The sequence below is a fragment of the Xenopus laevis genome, chromosome 2S (assembly GCF_017654675.1).
Source record: "Xenopus laevis strain J_2021 chromosome 2S, Xenopus_laevis_v10.1, whole genome shotgun sequence".
NCBI classification, from domain to species: Eukaryota; Metazoa; Chordata; class Amphibia; order Anura; family Pipidae; genus Xenopus; species Xenopus laevis.
This window is the reverse complement of record NC_054374.1, coordinates 84,252,798-84,270,106: the sequence shown is the minus strand read 5'-3', so window position 1 is coordinate 84,270,106 and position 17,309 is coordinate 84,252,798. Positions and strand designations below refer to the sequence as shown.

At 38.5% G+C, this 17,309-nt stretch overlaps 1 long non-coding RNA gene across 2 annotated transcripts in view; it reads right to left on the bottom strand.

The window, feature by feature from the left end:
* The window catches only part of LOC108709610, a 28,396-nt gene extending 11,145 nt beyond the window's left edge, over window positions 1–17,251 (bottom strand). For both annotated transcript variants that reach the window (XR_005965861.1, XR_001934663.2), the window contains exons 1-2: window positions 16,917–17,251; window positions 1,438–1,634 (exon numbers count right to left, since the gene is read on the bottom strand). This is a non-coding gene — a long non-coding RNA (uncharacterized LOC108709610). The remainder of the gene's footprint in view (window positions 1–1,437; window positions 1,635–16,916) is intronic.
* Between the last annotated feature and the right edge of the window lie 58 nt (window positions 17,252–17,309).

The window sequence follows — 17,309 nt, the reverse complement described above, 5'->3', positions numbered from 1 at the left end:
AATTGAGCATAGGACTGGCCAGATATGGGATGACTTTGACGTAGTTGGCCAGCTTAAATATATTGCAATATATGGACAAACAATCCCTGTTTTGTTTAAAGGGTAAGGCATTTTTTAGTAGCAGTATGCACAAAATGTCGCTGTCTTAAATATATTGATAATGGGTTGAGTGCAGAGGACCTCTTGTAGTTGACTATATGTATTTTGTGGTCACACCCTCATTGCACCCCCGCCTAATGGTTTTAAAAAATAGTGGTGAGCACAACTTTCCCTTGTTTGTTATAGTTATACAGGAGCAGTGACCAGCTCCATGTTGTAGCTCCCACCCCTCCCAGCTATAGTCAGGTGATCCCACTGGTGTCTAATAAAAGGGCAGCCAAGTTTGGGAGTTTTACTTTGAAAGCAGCTAGTAAGTTGCAGGTAAAACTTAGTCCCTTTGTAAAATGTATAATTAAGCAATTGAATTCTTAATGAATCAAATGAAAATTGAGCATAGGACTGGCCAGATATGGGATGACTTTGACGTAGTTGGTCAGCTTAAATATATTGCAATTTATGGACAAACAATCCCTGTGTTGTTTAAAGGGTAAGGCATTTTTCAGTAGCAGTATGCACAAAATGTCTCTGTCTTAAATATATTGATAATGGGTTGAGTGCAGAGGACCTCTTGTATTTGTGTATATATATATATATATATATATATATATATATATATATCCAATGGCACCTGGGTGCAGTCCACGTTATGATCAGATACAAATGCTTTCAAGGATCGCACTCATAGGACTTATACAAAATATAGTTGCTTTTTATTATAAAATGCCTAGAGTTTCGGCTGTGTGGAAGCAGCCTGTATTTTAGAAACAATTTCCTTTTCATTTGTAACAAGCTCCCCTCAATTAGTGCTGTGTGTTTTGCATACATTGACCATTGTCTGGGAAGTGGAGTTCTGTGCTTACTCATCATTATGACTATTATGTCTATGACAGTCACTTGTAACCTTGGGTGTCAGCTTGGATAACACTGAAGCAATAACTGAAGACAGCAAGGCAGCCTAAAAATCTAATATGGCAAATCTGGGGGGCTGATTTACTGTATAATAAAATGATGATGGCATCCAAAAAGGTCATTTGAGCTCTTGAGCTGTCTGGGGGCCACATAAATTTCTTGGAGGGCCCATGAACCTTCAGCTAGACAGCCTTGCTTTATATGATTAGTGATTTCTAACATCTCTAAATTTACAATAGAGCAACATTAATAACACACACAAATTCATATAATTGTAATTTATATTTTATTTTTGGACCTTCCCTGGTGTATACTCCTGTGCTGTGTATCCTGCCAAAAATATAGCTGGGCGCTGTAGTAAATGTTTACCAAAGATTTCATGCAAAAGCTGTTTATTTCCCTACAAAATGCCGTCAGAGAAGACTTTACCTCTTCTTCCAGCATCTCTTCAATGGTGAATTGTGACTTTAGGTGTAAAATCTGGAAAGCATTAAGTTCAGGGAGATCCAATTTAACTTACATCCAGACACTGTCTTGAGAATCAGACAGGAGCTTCCTTTAAAGATAAAACTGAAGGGGGCGGCTGGTTCAGTAGGATCATTGTCTGTCACCCTTCCAGAATATGTCTAAAACAAAAGCAAGATGTAGGAATATTATTTAACAAAATGCTATGTGTGTGCACATTTAGTGAGCCATAGTTGTACCTGGGGGTTTCTAGTGCCCACCCATGGGAACATATAGACGGAAGAAGAGACTTGGTTTGTACTATGGACACCTGTAACCCAAAGACGCAGGAATGTGCAGGGTGATTGGTTTGGGAACATTTGCATTCCAGCTTTGAGTAGAAGGGAGAATGATTCAGAGCTACTGACACATAAACCCTGGGAGACTATTAAGAAGCAGAGGATGTAGAAAACATCCCCCTATTACTGAACAGTTAAAGGCGCAGGATTTCTTTTCAAATGACAAATTAAAAATACAACTATAACCTAAGATTCTGAACAACATGGAGGCATGTTACATTTTGTATTTATATTTTTCTGACTGTAGAGATGAATGTAATAATCCAGTACTTACTATGCACAGTATTTCATAGCAGCCATTTAGTTACCAGTTTAGATTACCATTAAATGAGACCTGTAGAAAAGTTTGCAACTTTGGTTACATTGTTTTCCTCAAAACGGTGCAATATGATTTTACCCAGATGGTTCTTGACAACAATCCCCAATATACCTGAACATATCATCAAAGCTTAAACAAAATGCTCCATAAAACATTTTTCCAAAGTCTCAAGGGCTGTTGACATAATAAACAGGCCCGGACTGGCAATCTGTGGGTTCTGGCAAATGCCAGAGGGGCTGCTATAAGGTCCCATTGAAAGTCAGTATTTAGTGGGCTGGTGGGGCTGTTTGGGCCTCTATGTGGGCTGAGTGGGCCTCTGTGTACCTGAAATGCCAGGGCCTATTTTAATTCTCAGTCCGTACCTGATAATAAATACCAGAGGATCCGCCAATGAGAGTCTTGCCTGCCCTGTGCACACTGTTGTCCATACATACGATCGTCGACCAATGTTCTGAATGCCTAAGCAGTACTATACATCCCTGAATGTTATATTATATTATGAAATAAAAATAATTTACTTTTAGCCTTTTTATATTGCTGATGTTTGAAGAGAGGCTCTATCAGTTCCTCTTTGATATAGTCCAGTGATCCCCAACCAGTTGCTCGTGAGCAACATGTTGTTCCCCAACCCCTTGGATGTTGCTCCCAGTGGCCTCAAAGCAGAAGCTTATTTTTAAATTCCAGGCTTGGAGGCAAGTTTTGCTTGTATATAAACCAGATGTACTGCCAAACAGAGCCTCCTGTAGGCTACCAGTCCACATAGGGGCCAATCACAGCCCTTGTTTGGCACCACCCAGGAACTTGTTTCAGGCTTGTGTTGCTCCCCTACTCTTTTTACATCAATGAGATAAACAAAAGCAGCATTAAGCAAACTTTTCCCCTAGTTGAGAAGGAAATGGATCCTTCCAGCTACTTGATCCTGACAGTTTTACAAAAGAAAGGCAGCGGTGCAGACTGCTATTTTTCTTTTAAATGTGCTTAACTCATTTAAGGTGCATGTTCCTTATTAAAGTTAATGTCTTTTTTGGATGGAAATGAGAAGGTTATGAATAATATTTTATATACAACTGTTTAGCTGCTTCAGGGAAATAAACAGCCAGTAATGCTTGCATTATTAAAAATGTAGTGTCCTCTTCTACCTGAATGCATTATGGTGTCTGAAAAACAGCAAAATAGATTTTACACAGAATCTGGCTGAATAGTGCTACAAAACCTCTTGTTTAGGCAAAAACAAATATGGTTGTTTTGAGAACGGGAAGATTGACAATTCATTGTCAAGTTTAAGAATGGCAATTCAGGGACACTGCTAAATTACTAAGGATCCTAAATAATTCTGGTCAAGTGTCCACCTAAGAGGTAAATGAGAGCCACAGTGACCTATTCACTATACATATGGCCTGACATTGGGGCATAACTATAGAGGAATCAAGGGCAGAAACTGCTGGAGAGTCCAGGAAAATAGAGGGGGCAGTGGGCACTGACCAGTAATAAATTCCAACATATGTTTATGTGTCATCTTATTTTAAAAAGTTAGGGGGCCCTAAAAAGATTCCTTCTGTGCCCAGTAGCTTCTAGTTATGCCACTGCCTTTGTGTCTGTACTTGAAGCCCCAATCATAACAGAATGCAAAGGGCCTTTAGCAAACAAGATTTTAGAGGATCTAGAAGAATTATTTTCCCAAGACAGAAAAAGGAATAGAGATTAGAAGGCTGTTAAAAAGATATAGACAATATGACAACTCCCATAAACAGACATCTCATACGTGACATACATGACTCACTAAAAGCTGACATGTTCCTTTTTTAATGCAGTAATTGCACCGGCCGTGAAACATGATAAAATATCATTGTTTTTCAAAATTCTTTAATTGGCCAATGTCAAAAAAGTAATTCATTGTAGTATTTACAGTAATTAGCAATGCTCTAAATGTATGATAATTGGATTTGGCCAAAGCCTAAACAAATGATTTGTCTGAATACTGAACTGGATCCCAGCCCTAATTTGTATATTCAGATTTGATCTAATTAAAATAATTGCAACTGCAAAACTATAATTTATAGTGTTTACATGGTATTGATGGTTGTGATTTGGTCTACTTAAACACTAAGGATATGGTCCGATCTGAAATGAACTAGGGTTCAGTTGAATTCCAAGCTAACCCCGGATTTGATGCAGATCTATTGCAGGTATGAAACCTGTTATTCAGAATGCTCGGGACTTGGGGTCTTCCAGATAAGGGGTCTTTCTGTAATTTGGTTTTCCATAATAGGAAATTGTTCCTATATCCAATCCTTATAGGATTGTTTTGGCCCCAAAAGTATTAATTATATGTTAGTTGGGATCAAGAACAAGGTTCTGTTTTACTACAAGAGAGAAAAAGGAAATAATTTTTAAAAATGTGAAATATTTAATTTAAATAGAGTCTATGGGAGATGGCCTTCCCGTAATTTGAAGCTTTTCTGGATAATGGGTTTCTGGTTAACAGATTCCATATCTGTATTAATTGTTATCACTGGAACTTAACCCACAATATCTCAGGTAGTTCTTCAGCTCCAGGCATGGGGAAATTATGTTTTATATTTGCAGGATCCATCGTTAAATTATAGACTTTAATTTGAGTTATTCATGTGGGGGAAGGGGCAATATCAGTCTAATAAAGTTTTAGGTTCTTTATTTAAGGGCAGTGCAAAAGCTGGAGATAGCTATGCAAGCCTTTAAATACATTTAAGTAGACCAAAATGTATACACCATACTTAATCAATGATTTAACAGTCATTTTATAGCTTATTCAAAGCAGGGTCCCAGACAAACTCTGGTACACACTGGCACAAACCAACATACCTTTATTAATGTATTAACTATTCTGTTTCTGCCTGTCTATCTATATATGTATATACAGTATATATGTAGTCTTATCATACAGCTTTCTGTTTTAGCAATCTGTAATTATATTCATTTGTCTATCCTTTAGTGAGTGTGTATAATTTAGAGGAAATTATATATTTTTTCTTTTGAAAGGAGAGGAGGGTGAATAAAATCAGGTAGGGTGTTTTAGGTATGCTGTATTGGTACTCAATTCAAATCTCCATACTAATTGTTTTCTACATTTAAAGGTCCATCCTTGTGATTTCTGCTGTGATGTTGTTGTTGGTTTCCTCAACAGTTTGTATACAACACAAGGGTGATGTGGAACAAGTTAAAAGAGAATAATATGCAGGGTAATGTGGAACATATTATTATAGAATAGTATGCAGGGTAATGTGGAACAAATTAATAAAGAATAAAATGCATTGTAATGTGGAACTAATAAATAATATAGCAAGGAAAACTCCTGTCATTATCAAGTCATCCCCCAGAAATCCTTAGAACACCATATTGGCTTTGGGTAATGAACTGCAGAAATGAGGAAATGTTCATTTATTTGTTTTACATTTTTACATTTGGTCCAAAGGGGACCCTGCTGCTTATTAGCACCCACATCAACCGCAATCTTTTCCTGACAAGTCCATGGGGGGTGCTACATATCTGCCCCCCAGTAGAGATGGCATGTATGTGTGTTTATTTATATTTATTCAATGGACAATGGAAGTTAAATTATGTACAAATGTACTTGGAAGCTACTTGCACGGATAAATATAATATATGCACAAGTGTGTTTGTGTAGGGGTAAACGAGTTACCATACTAATCAGCTGTAGAAACGAAGCAGATACCATTCAGTCGCCTACACCTGCCCTCACATCTGCATGATGCTGGATTCCCGTGGGGTATTAGCGCTGTAAAGCTGCAGGCTCCGGAGTATGGACATTCGCTTTTCTGCGCCGGCGCTAAAACGCATGAACCCGCTAATCTCGCCTCTGTGCCACAGGGTCCTGAAGGAGTTAAGGAAATGATTCACTTGTCTAGGGAATGCAAGAGTTTTTAAATGGGCTAAGGAATATCCATCCTCATTACTGCCCATACCGATATCCCTCAATTAAAGCCAGGCATGTTATTAACCATTTCATGGCGGGTCAAGTTGAATAAAATCCCTCATTACATCACCAACACAGCTAATGGCACCCCAGGGAGCTCGCTGTCCTTAATTCGCCCCCAGCACCTTAGGAAGCCAATTAATAATGATGACTGGTTGTGAGCAGCATTAGATCAGTGCTTGGTGGGGGAGTTACGGCCAGTCTGGAGCTGCCTCAGAGCAGCAGCGTCTATTGATCGCTAATATCAGTACAGATCGGTAAAACAGCGCACTGACGGCTTCAATTTCTTAAACTCCCACACTGATGATTTCTGCACGTTCATATAAAAAATAATGGTCTCTTATTTGGCCGTCTATAATCTGTCTGTCCACTTATCTATCTGTCTAATCACGTTGGCAGAAGTTTAAACATTCCCAAACCTTAATTACATTAGGGAGGACCTGGAAGTCAGAGATAATGAAAAAAAAAAGGAAGGAAAGACAAGTGCGATTAAAAATAGACCTGAAAACTGACACTCTAGGAGGAGAAATCTTGCACCTGTATCTGTTTTGGCCGATTATTTATTCATGTTAAATCAGATTGGCAGGCTCCTCCATCTGGAAGTGCTTTTAATCCTGGGGGCTGTGCGCTGAACATTAAGGGTTAAATTCTTCAACTACCCCCCATTATAAGGCAAAGCAAAACGATGAAACAATCATGGGGTAAAGGAAAAGCAATGAAACAGTCTTGGGGCAAAAATGTGAAAGAAGCGATGATATAATAGTATATAGGAAGATCTGGAGCAGGAAAGTCAATGAATTTAGGCATCGTGTTGGTGAGGCTGTGAGTGCAAGCTGTGCTTCCAATTCTCCTCCTTGGGGTTGTCAGGAAACTATTCTCGATTAGTTGGGGGTTTTCCCCTGTTTAGTTTAAATGTATTTATTGAGAGACAGGGGGGTTATTTTATGCCTGTCCAGTTTCCTCTCACAACCTCTAGAAGCAGGACTTTGTAAAAGAAAAATATTCTCTCTGGGGTCTGCACACTTTTAGCTACTTGACTCTGTAAAATCCCAATGAAAACATATATTAAGAATGATCTTATTTTTAATTCAAAGATAAGGTCGTGGTAATGCAATATTGGTCTAAATGCAATTGGTATATCCCCCTGGATTCATATCCCCCTGGATTCATTTTCTATTTGTAAATCAAAAAAAAAAAATACGTTTACAAAACTATGTGAATGCAACTGGTGTTTGTGTGTGGCCCCTGTTGTTTGATAAATATTTCTACTGTATAGGTTCAGCAACCCACATTCATTTTGAGAGAAAATGCACAACTTACAGTTTAGATAAGCAGCCAAATTTTATTTTGCAGGACACAAAGCGTATAGTGCAATAGTTGACATATAAACTCAGCAAAGATGTATGGCAGCTATGGCTTGTTTAATTATTCCCATTAATGGGAGGATCCCTTGTGACAATAATATCTGGTAGAATTAAACATTATGGCTTATGCTGGGTCACAATGGTGAGTTTGAGTTACTTAGCAACAAATGGTGTAAACAATCCTCGCAAAAACTTATTTTAGACCAAAGTAAATCCAGTTTAAACTCTCTCTACCGGTTCAGGGTCTGTTGCCATAAATAACTAACATTTATGCATTTGGTGAGTTTAGATAAACGATTAAAGGAGTGCAATTCTGCAAATCCTTGTTTCGTTAATAGCTTTTGAATAATTTTGAATATAGTGATATTTAAGAAAAATAGCCTTCAGAAAGCTGATGGAACAAAACTCAATTAATATATTATATATTCCAGTTTATAATAAATAGTTTCTACTCGTATAAGAAATTGTGTCTTTGTTGGGATACAAGGGGGAGGTTAATGGGTATATCTGTATCAACGGACTGGACAAGTACAAATAACAAAAAAAAGACATACACACGAAAAGGGGTTAATTTAGTCCCAACTCAGTGAAGACTTTGTAATTGAAAATCAATCAACCTGCTGGACTGTTGAGAACAAGGTCAGAGCTCAATGATCAAAGAAGAGAGGGAGAATTGGGAAAGAGTGGGGGTAATGTGTATCCAGAGGAGTGTGGAAAAGAACGATTTTATACAGCCTGCTAGATGTGCTGCCAGAAAAAATAATACGTTTTCTATTCTCAGGCTATCCTGGTCATTTACAAGATATCATCTCTGTCATTATGGACAATATAGCGCTGCTGCTGCCCAGGCTTTGCAAATAAACTCTTTTACCTCTGCTGAGCTTTGCCACTGTGTCCTGAACTGGACCTGCCTTCAACCTAAACACAGAGCAATCTCTCTAACTCACGGTGCGACCCTTATTGCAGATGCATCAGCAGTGGACAGGACACGCTTTTTTTTCCTTTTTCCCTTCCTTTCAGGTCAGCCATAACATCAGTGGTAAGGCACATTGAGAACATGGGAGGGGTGGGGTAGATTGGGGCTTATTTGAGACCCTGTAGGGACAGTGTCCCAGCATTGCAATCATATTTATGTGCAATCTGTATCAGATCTATATCTTTTGAAATCATATTGGCCTAACCTTCCGAAGCACACACATGCCTACGTTCAGCTACACAAAAATCAGTGAATGAATAGAAGTTCAGAAAAAGCTTACACCTCAAATAATCACATAGGGGACTTGAAAAGCTGCATACGAGTTCCAATTCATGTACACTCAAAGTCCTACAAACACACAGAGATATGTCTGCCCTTTTTCAAAGGTCCTCTGATTTTTTTAGACATCTATCTATCTATCTATCTATCTATCTATCTATCTATCGTCTATCTATCTATCTATCTATCTATCTATCTATCTATCTATCTATCTATCTATCTATTTATCTATCTATCTATCTATCTATCTATCTATCTATCTATCTATCTATCTATCTATCATTTATCTATCTATTATCTATCTATCTATTATCTATCTATCTATCTATCTATCTATCTATCATCTATATAATATATCATCTGTATGTCTGTCTGTATATCTATATCAAAATTTATATCGAACCATCTCTCTACGAAATATCTGTCTACTATAAATGTATGTCTACAGTCTACTATAAATGTTATATCTCTTCCTGTCTCTTTATTTGTCAATGATTTCTCCTCTTGTCTGTCTTTCAATCGTTTACTTTTTTATAGAGAGCTATTGAACTTCATTGTGTCACCTGTGTATCTTCCTATTTCCATGTCTTTATTTCTATCCCATCCACAACTCTATGTAAATGCCTGTGTATAGCCTGTGTATAGTTTGAAAATTAATTTTGTCCCACTCTGGAAGCAGGTATGGAAGAAACTTCAGAGACTCTCTCAAGCTATTATCAGACACCATAGACCGCTGATGTATTTAATGCGATCCAAACAGCCTGTGTTTTTTTATTGCAATTGAACGAGATATATAACATATTTGCTGAGCTGTTACACTTAGAGCAGCATTTGTAACTGGCTTACTTGAAAATAGTTAATAGTTAATAACAATATAATGAACTGTGCTGTATTCTCTCTCTCTCTCTCTCTCTCTCTCTCTCTCTCTCTCTCTCTCTCTCTCTCTCTCTCTATCTCTAACTATTATTTAATGGTAAATATGAATATGTTACAAATGGTTACAAAAACTGAGCTTGTGATAATGCAAGGGACGCAAATCAGTTTCTTAAGTAAGTAAATGAGTTGCGCCGGTAGTACACATTATTGTAGTTTACGAGGCAGTGTAGCTTTAATTTACGACCGCTAGCGCCCTCTCTGGTTCCCTGTTAGAAGCACAACAAGACTTGGAATTGTGTTGGACGATTCGTTAGGCAGGTAAGGAAGGCGAGGATATAGAAAGAGATTTTATTAAAAATGTGTGCTTGTGGTGACGTGTAAATAGTGGTGATTATCAGTTATATTAAGACAAAACAATTGCAAAGGCGATTTCTTTTTTATTTTGAGAAAGGCAAAAGAATGAGATTATTTGGCAGCAACTACAAAGAAAGTTTAAAAAAGTAAAAATGAAGTCAAGATTAACTTTATGTTCTGTGACATTCCTTTTATGTTTATTTATTTCCATCTATTCAAATTTCTGCACAAATCGTTTGAAAGAAATCTGCTCTACACTGGACTCAAGCTATTTCAATCCTGGATGTAGATTAGATTGTCTGAAAGATGGGGGGGGTCCTTTTGATATAGAACTTAAGGGCATTTTATCTGCATTCGAGTTATGAGCGAATTCGCAATTTACTCTGCACTAATAAAAGTGCAATTGCCCAAATTATAAATCTGCACTAAAGTGTATGCTTGTTCAGGTTGAAAGTAACTTTGATTTAGTCCAATATTGTGTGTATTTAAAGTTGCCATATTTTCCCTCGTTAGAAATGCTAATAGTTTAGAATTTTAACAAAGGATTTCTGAAAGCTAAAGGCTGGAGAATATTTGCAAAACTGAATGTTAGAATATTTGCTTCGGCCACACAAGTATCTTTCAGAATATAATTCCTGCGCCTGGAACTTTATCATTACATCCAAACTAAAATGTTGAATGCTCAAGTTTACAGTTGATTACACTCTGGAATATGTGCACGTTGAAAATGTGATGTTTATTTCAAGTGTAACACTATAACGCCATAGACTCCTTCCCAGCCACAACCGAAAATATTTATTATACTTGCAATTAAATTTAAAGAAATCTAATCCCCCGTTTCACAAAAAAACACCGTTTTTTTTTTATTTTAAATAATCAGCTTAGTCAGTCCCAAGGAGATAATTTCTGTGTCTTTTGAAAACATAGTCTTCCTCATCCCCTTAATGAAAGCAGAGGAAGTAATTCCAGTGTATATTTAAAGTTTGGGGGGAAAGGGAAATGTTTTAAAGAGATCAAACAGAAAGCAGCAAGTGATCTTTCTGTGTTCCCCTAAGAATATTTTCATAGATGATAAACCTAACTGAGAAATAAGAAGCCATATCACCTCTGGGATTTGCAAAGTACAAATATTTATAGCAAAAGTTTCATTGCCTTATGGACTACAGAAACCTGTGGCTTCCACAAAGCAGAAAGGGTAGAAACCTAAACACCGCTGCTGCAACAGAAAACAAATTAAACCCAGTCCCAAACACTCCTGGTAACAGTGTACTTTGTGTGGCTGGGGTGGAGTGAACCCAAAAGGAATCGCAAATTCCACAGAGAAGGTGAAATTGTATCCAGATTACTTGCCTTGGCAAGAGGATGTATATATGATTTATGGTACTGTATATTTTTGGTGGCGTCCAGAAAATCAATAGCTATGTCTCCAAATGTTGAGAGTATCCTGCATAAAGTCTAAACTTGATCATAAGTGGAAGGATATTTCAGAATGAAATAAAGAGGCCGATTCACAGGCAGTGACACCTGTTAATTAGGGCTGTGCTTGGTACAAAGCCCCCTGTGTCCTTGTATATCTCACGATGGAAACAATAGATATATAGGTAACAATACAGATAAGCAAGCGGAACTGCACCTGTTGGCCTGGGCTTTCTTTCATGCTGACCAAATTGCCTTCCCTGAGATCCCAGAAAACCCTCGAGGCTCTGCAGATTGTCCTTTCAGGTAGAGGGGATTTTTTTTCAGGGAGAGGGGCAAAAAAATCACACATTTCTACTCAAATCAATAGGGAGAGATTGTTAGATCTTGTATATAAATAAGGACAATAGGGCCACAGATAAGAACAACTATCCCTACTTCAGTGACAGCCATTTGCCACGGTGCATTAACCCTTTAGGTGCACGTGGTGACAATGTTGCTCATCCCTCACTGAAGAGCTGGCTAAGAAGTTTTCAATCTATGTAACCACAAAATTTTAGAAAGGGGTAATACATGAATTATGCCATTTGCAGAGGCTCAAGTGGACAAATGTAAACATACATAAACAATATTTCTTTGATTTCTTACCTTTCCTTCTATTTCTGTCTCTCTACTTCAAGAACATATACATATATTATATATATATATATATATATATATATATATATATATATATACAACATACATATATATTTTATATATATATATATATAAAATGTATGTGTATGTTGTATATATATATATATATATATATATATATATATATATATATATATATATACATTCTCATTCCCTCTTTTACACATTCACTGTGCTCTTTTTACCTGTATTACACAATTACACATGCATACAGTGCCTGTTTCTGCTATGTACTAGCATAGTTGATTAGGATTACAATTATACAAAAGGGTATATTTAAGCTTCTATCTGTCTATTTGTCTGTCTTTCTGTCTATCTATCTATCTATCTATCTATCTATCTATCTATCTATCTATCTATCTATCTATCTATCTATCGATCATCGATCTATCCTTTATTTATCTAGTATCGACATAGTTTGTGATGTTAAAAAGTTGTTTAAAAGATATATTGATAAACATCGCCCCAAAGGGAGATAGATACATAGCTAGCCACTAACAGAAGTTTTTAGGCTTTCTCTATAGCATTTATGTGCTTATGTAGTACCACTGAACTACATAGAGGACCCAGACCCAACTGCTGGGGATCCAGTGCAGAACTAACTGATAAATAGTATCATTTTATGTGTATTTAAAAAAATGCCTTGCACCCAAAGTTTTTGGGACCCTAAATTGATATTTAGTACGTTTTCTTGATAACACGGCTGGCTCAGACTGTGCATATAATCAGTGGCACAATTGCTAAAACCGAATTTGATTGTGAGCTCTTTTGCTACATTAAGTTTTTCATGTTCAGCAGAAGCAGGTCGGATCTATGCAAACATGGGCACTCTAGGCGCCTGCCACCAGCAGATGGAAGTGAGATGCCGAATATTCCATTATAAGGTTACAGAAAGACAGGATTTTGCACTGCACAGCAATATATTGTACAATATATTTCTTTAAATACTTGTGTTTTCTAATGGGGCCTTCTTGATTATGCTGATACAAGAAGATTATATAAATAGACCGCAGGAGGTTTGTGTTTCTGCCAGTAGGCTATGGCCTGAGCGATTTGGGAGATTTGCTTTTATTTCCTCTAGTGAGCACTGAGCCAGATCCCATGTTTAGTAGAGGTTTAGCTGAGGGAGGAGAAGCCAGGGGTCGGGGAGGCTTTGCTCCTTGTGAGAATTGTTATTTCTCGTCAATCAATTGCAATTTGTCTAAGTGGACAGGACAGGATACCAGCAGCCCTGCTGGCTGAGGTCACATTGACAACCCAGCAATGGAGAAGAGCAAATTGCATTTGCTGCCCAACTGCCGGCTCAGGAGCCTCTGACTGCCTGTGAGCGCGAGGCCGAGAAGGAGCGCTCGGTGTCACATGGGGAATATGAGCAACTCTGACAGCTCCTAAACGGCCTGGCGCCAAGGCCTGAGACTCCAGACTAAAAATAGCCCAGTGATGATGAGAAAAGATGGGCAGAGATGAAAGGGAGAGAGAGGGGACTAGCACAAGCCCAGCAGCACCTCCTCACTCTCTGCTTTTTTCACTCAACTTCCCTTGCCTCCTTGGCACCAATTAGCTGGGAAACATAGGCCTTCCTCACTGGGCACTGCCCACTCCCAAGCTACCTACCTATGCAGTCCTCCAACTGATATGACCCTGCTACTAGGATAGTTACAATGAATAGGCATAAAGATACAACTCCGATGCACTGAGTGTTTCCAGATACAAAGAACGACGGATGACAGAGAGATAGTAAATGGATGATAAACTGATCTATTGATCAATAAGTGCAGATAATTATTTAGCTGCATTTATAGCAAATACATAATTAGTATATAAATGTAGCTATTGCTGACTAATATATACACACACACACACACACATATATATATATATATATATGTATATATATATATACACACACACACACACACAAATAACTGATATCGAAACCGAGAGGAATAGACACATGCAACACATAACCAGATTGTGGATAAATAGATTAGAAGGTGGATAGATTCGGATAGATTTTCATTGTATAATTGATAAAAAAGAAATTGACAGACACAGACCGAAAGACTATGGACGATAACATTGTGGAATGTATGATATATTTAGCAGAGTGATGGACTGAGAAATAGAATACACAGACGTGCAATAGATTAATAGTTTCTAAAGTAAGGGGAATAGATAAGAAATTGATAAATGGAGATGGTTAAGGCAAAAGATTAGTAAGCAGAGATGAAAAGAAAGACATCACTGGTGTGCATTCGTTTACTGTTCAGCGCTTGCCTTGATTTTATTTTACATTTCTAAATTATAAAATAATCAGTGATTCCCGCAACCCCAAAGAAATAGGTATGCAATGCTTCCTTCCATCAATCCAAATGGAGCCAGCTTATAGGAAGACCTTCTGTACTGTGCAGCTGGTACATAATACATGATTCTTATTAGGTGCAGCGATGCCTTCAATATTTTATAAAGTTTCTACATGCTTCAGATATTACAACAGTTGTGGAGAAAATAAGATTATGAAGCTATCAGTTGCACACTTAGATAAGCTCCTAGGCTATATTACTGGCCTGGGTATCAGCGTCCCCTCAAGCTTTTCTTATTATTACAGACATGGGCCTTGCTGCCCACTCAGGTATCCAGTCCACATATAAATGCTGCTGGCTGGGAGCTGTAGTTTCCCAAATGCTGAATTTGTGTTTCACTTCTGACTTTTCAAAGCTTGTCTGACAAATGTAGAAAGTGCTACCAATAATCGTTATATTTTCCATGTTATCCTGACACTCATTGGTTAATTTTCCCCCATCCTGATAGTCTGGGAAACCTGCGGCTAGCATAGAATTCTGGAAACCATTGTTAACCTCCAAAATGTATTAAAGGAATTCTGCATAAACCCAATTAGGCCCCAGCACAGAAAGCATCCCGCAAATACACAATGCAGTGAGCTCGCCCTGATCCCACTTTAGTGGCCACGACTTGATTCCCCAGTGGCGCCACAGCCAGGGCGAAGGGACAGTGACACCCAGAGAGGAGATGACACAATGATGCCTATCTGTCTCCTTCTTTTCGCCCTCTCCCATATGTTCTCTCTCTGATCAGGGCACACTTATCTCCCTTGTATGTGACAACAAGAGGGGCAGCAGCCTTACATTGTAAATAATTCATTTAGAAGGGAAAAGACAAGATATGAAGTAGTCCCCAATCAACGGGATCTCGTGTTGCCATGTAAACTCAATTGTGTTATCAATACAAGTGTGCTGAGCAGATGGGCCCCGCATGGAGCCTCTTGTTCGGATAGAATGTCATGCCCCTGCTCCCACATGGAACCTAGAATCCCCCGACCAACCCTAACTGTACATTGTATATTGGCTCATACTAACATCCCTGTTTAACCCCGTGAGTGCTGACATGCCTAGCCACACGAACAAGGGAAGAGGGCGCCCTGAGTCTTGCTTGCTACAGGCGGCAGATTGAGGATAAAGCTTATCTTTATAGGGATTGACTCATCACACTGGAGTCTGCTTGTGTTTAGCATTTACGCCCTTGTCAGTCGGAGAGTGTTTGCATAGGGTAATGGCCTTAGCCAGGTGAGCCACATAAATAGACAACAGGTACCACTGGCAGGCCTATGCACATTATTTGTGGGCTGTATAAATCTTTTGTTTAGCTTTTGTAATATATATAGTGAATAAAGTACCCCTCTTGTAAAATATAAGGATATTATAAGTTACAGAGGAGTTTCATGACCATATAAAAACAGGAGGCCAAAGTCCGAGTGTTTTTTATACAAGTCATGGAACTCCGAGGTAACTTATATCTTCATATTTTGCAACTGGGGATACTTTATTTATTATAATACAGAAATTTCAGTGAGTCATGTGACAGAAATGACATCAGAACTCACTGTTTATAACTGATGGCATCAGAACTCACCAATTATAAGGATATAACATATGAATATATATTCATGGCTTTTGTGTATTTTTCTATCTATCTATCTATTATATATATATATATATATATATATATATATATATATATATATATATATATATATATATATATATATATATATATATATATATATATATATATATATATATATATATATATATATGCTACCTGATGTTGCATTGTTTGGCAATCCCACACATTGCGACCCAGAAAGTGCAGGTTCCAATGTATTCTCAGGAGAGAGAGAGATGGCTTCTCTTCTATTTCATTGCTGGGGCAGCTAAAGAGAGCAGATGAGCCAGTTGGGATCCCTCCCATTGGATTGTATGGAGATGAGGAGGGTGCAGCTGAGCTGACACACATTTCCCCTCAGTTCCTGAGCAGGGATCGCAGCGTTCGGAAGGCGCTGTTTGAAGATTTTTTGGGTAAATATGAAGTGACAAGAGACGGGTCTTATTGTGAGACGTCAGCAGACTGGCGCCAAGCGGCTCTTTAACAAACTGAGCCCCAGTTAATCAGAACAGATCTATAAATGGACGAGTCCGTGCGAGTGTGTGAAACGTTACAATCCGTGGCAGCAGAGCAGACTAAGCAGAGGGGTGAGAGGCCTCCGAGTCACCGGGAGGATAAGCCCAACACAACCTGTAATTACCCCCCCCCCCCTTCACTAAATGTGTCACTTGTGTGTGTCCATCTTCTGTGCTGTTACATTAGCATTCGGATACAGAAACAATTAAACATCATGTCAGACCCCCTCCCCCACACACTATATGATTCTATTATTCCCAATGAAGTGCATGTAGGGAGTGGGGAATGAAGAGCAATGTTACAGGCAGCGAAACAAACTGTAGAAAGAAATAGAATGGCAACGTGCCAAAGTTTAGTGGCAGTCACTCACCCCAGGCTTGGGCTACAATTCTGCAAATCCACTCACTTGTGCTGCTCCCCGGCTGAAGAATGCTCCGATCCGAGCTGAACTCTACACATGACCTCAGGGGCTGGATTTAAAGCGGCGATGCCCTACTGCGCCCAGATCATTCACCCCCAGACGGGCACTGCACCAGTGTTGCACCCACACACACACACATACTCACACACACTCACACAAACTCACACACATACACACACAGTCACACACACATAGTCACACACACCAAGCAGACAGAAAGCAGCAGCCTATCCCCTCAGTGTGTGCCAGCCAGGGAGCCTTTCAAACAAGCAAACATGCCCTGTATTTAATGCTTGTTGGGCCCCACCTCTAACCAGTTTATATGCATCTTGCTCTTCTGCA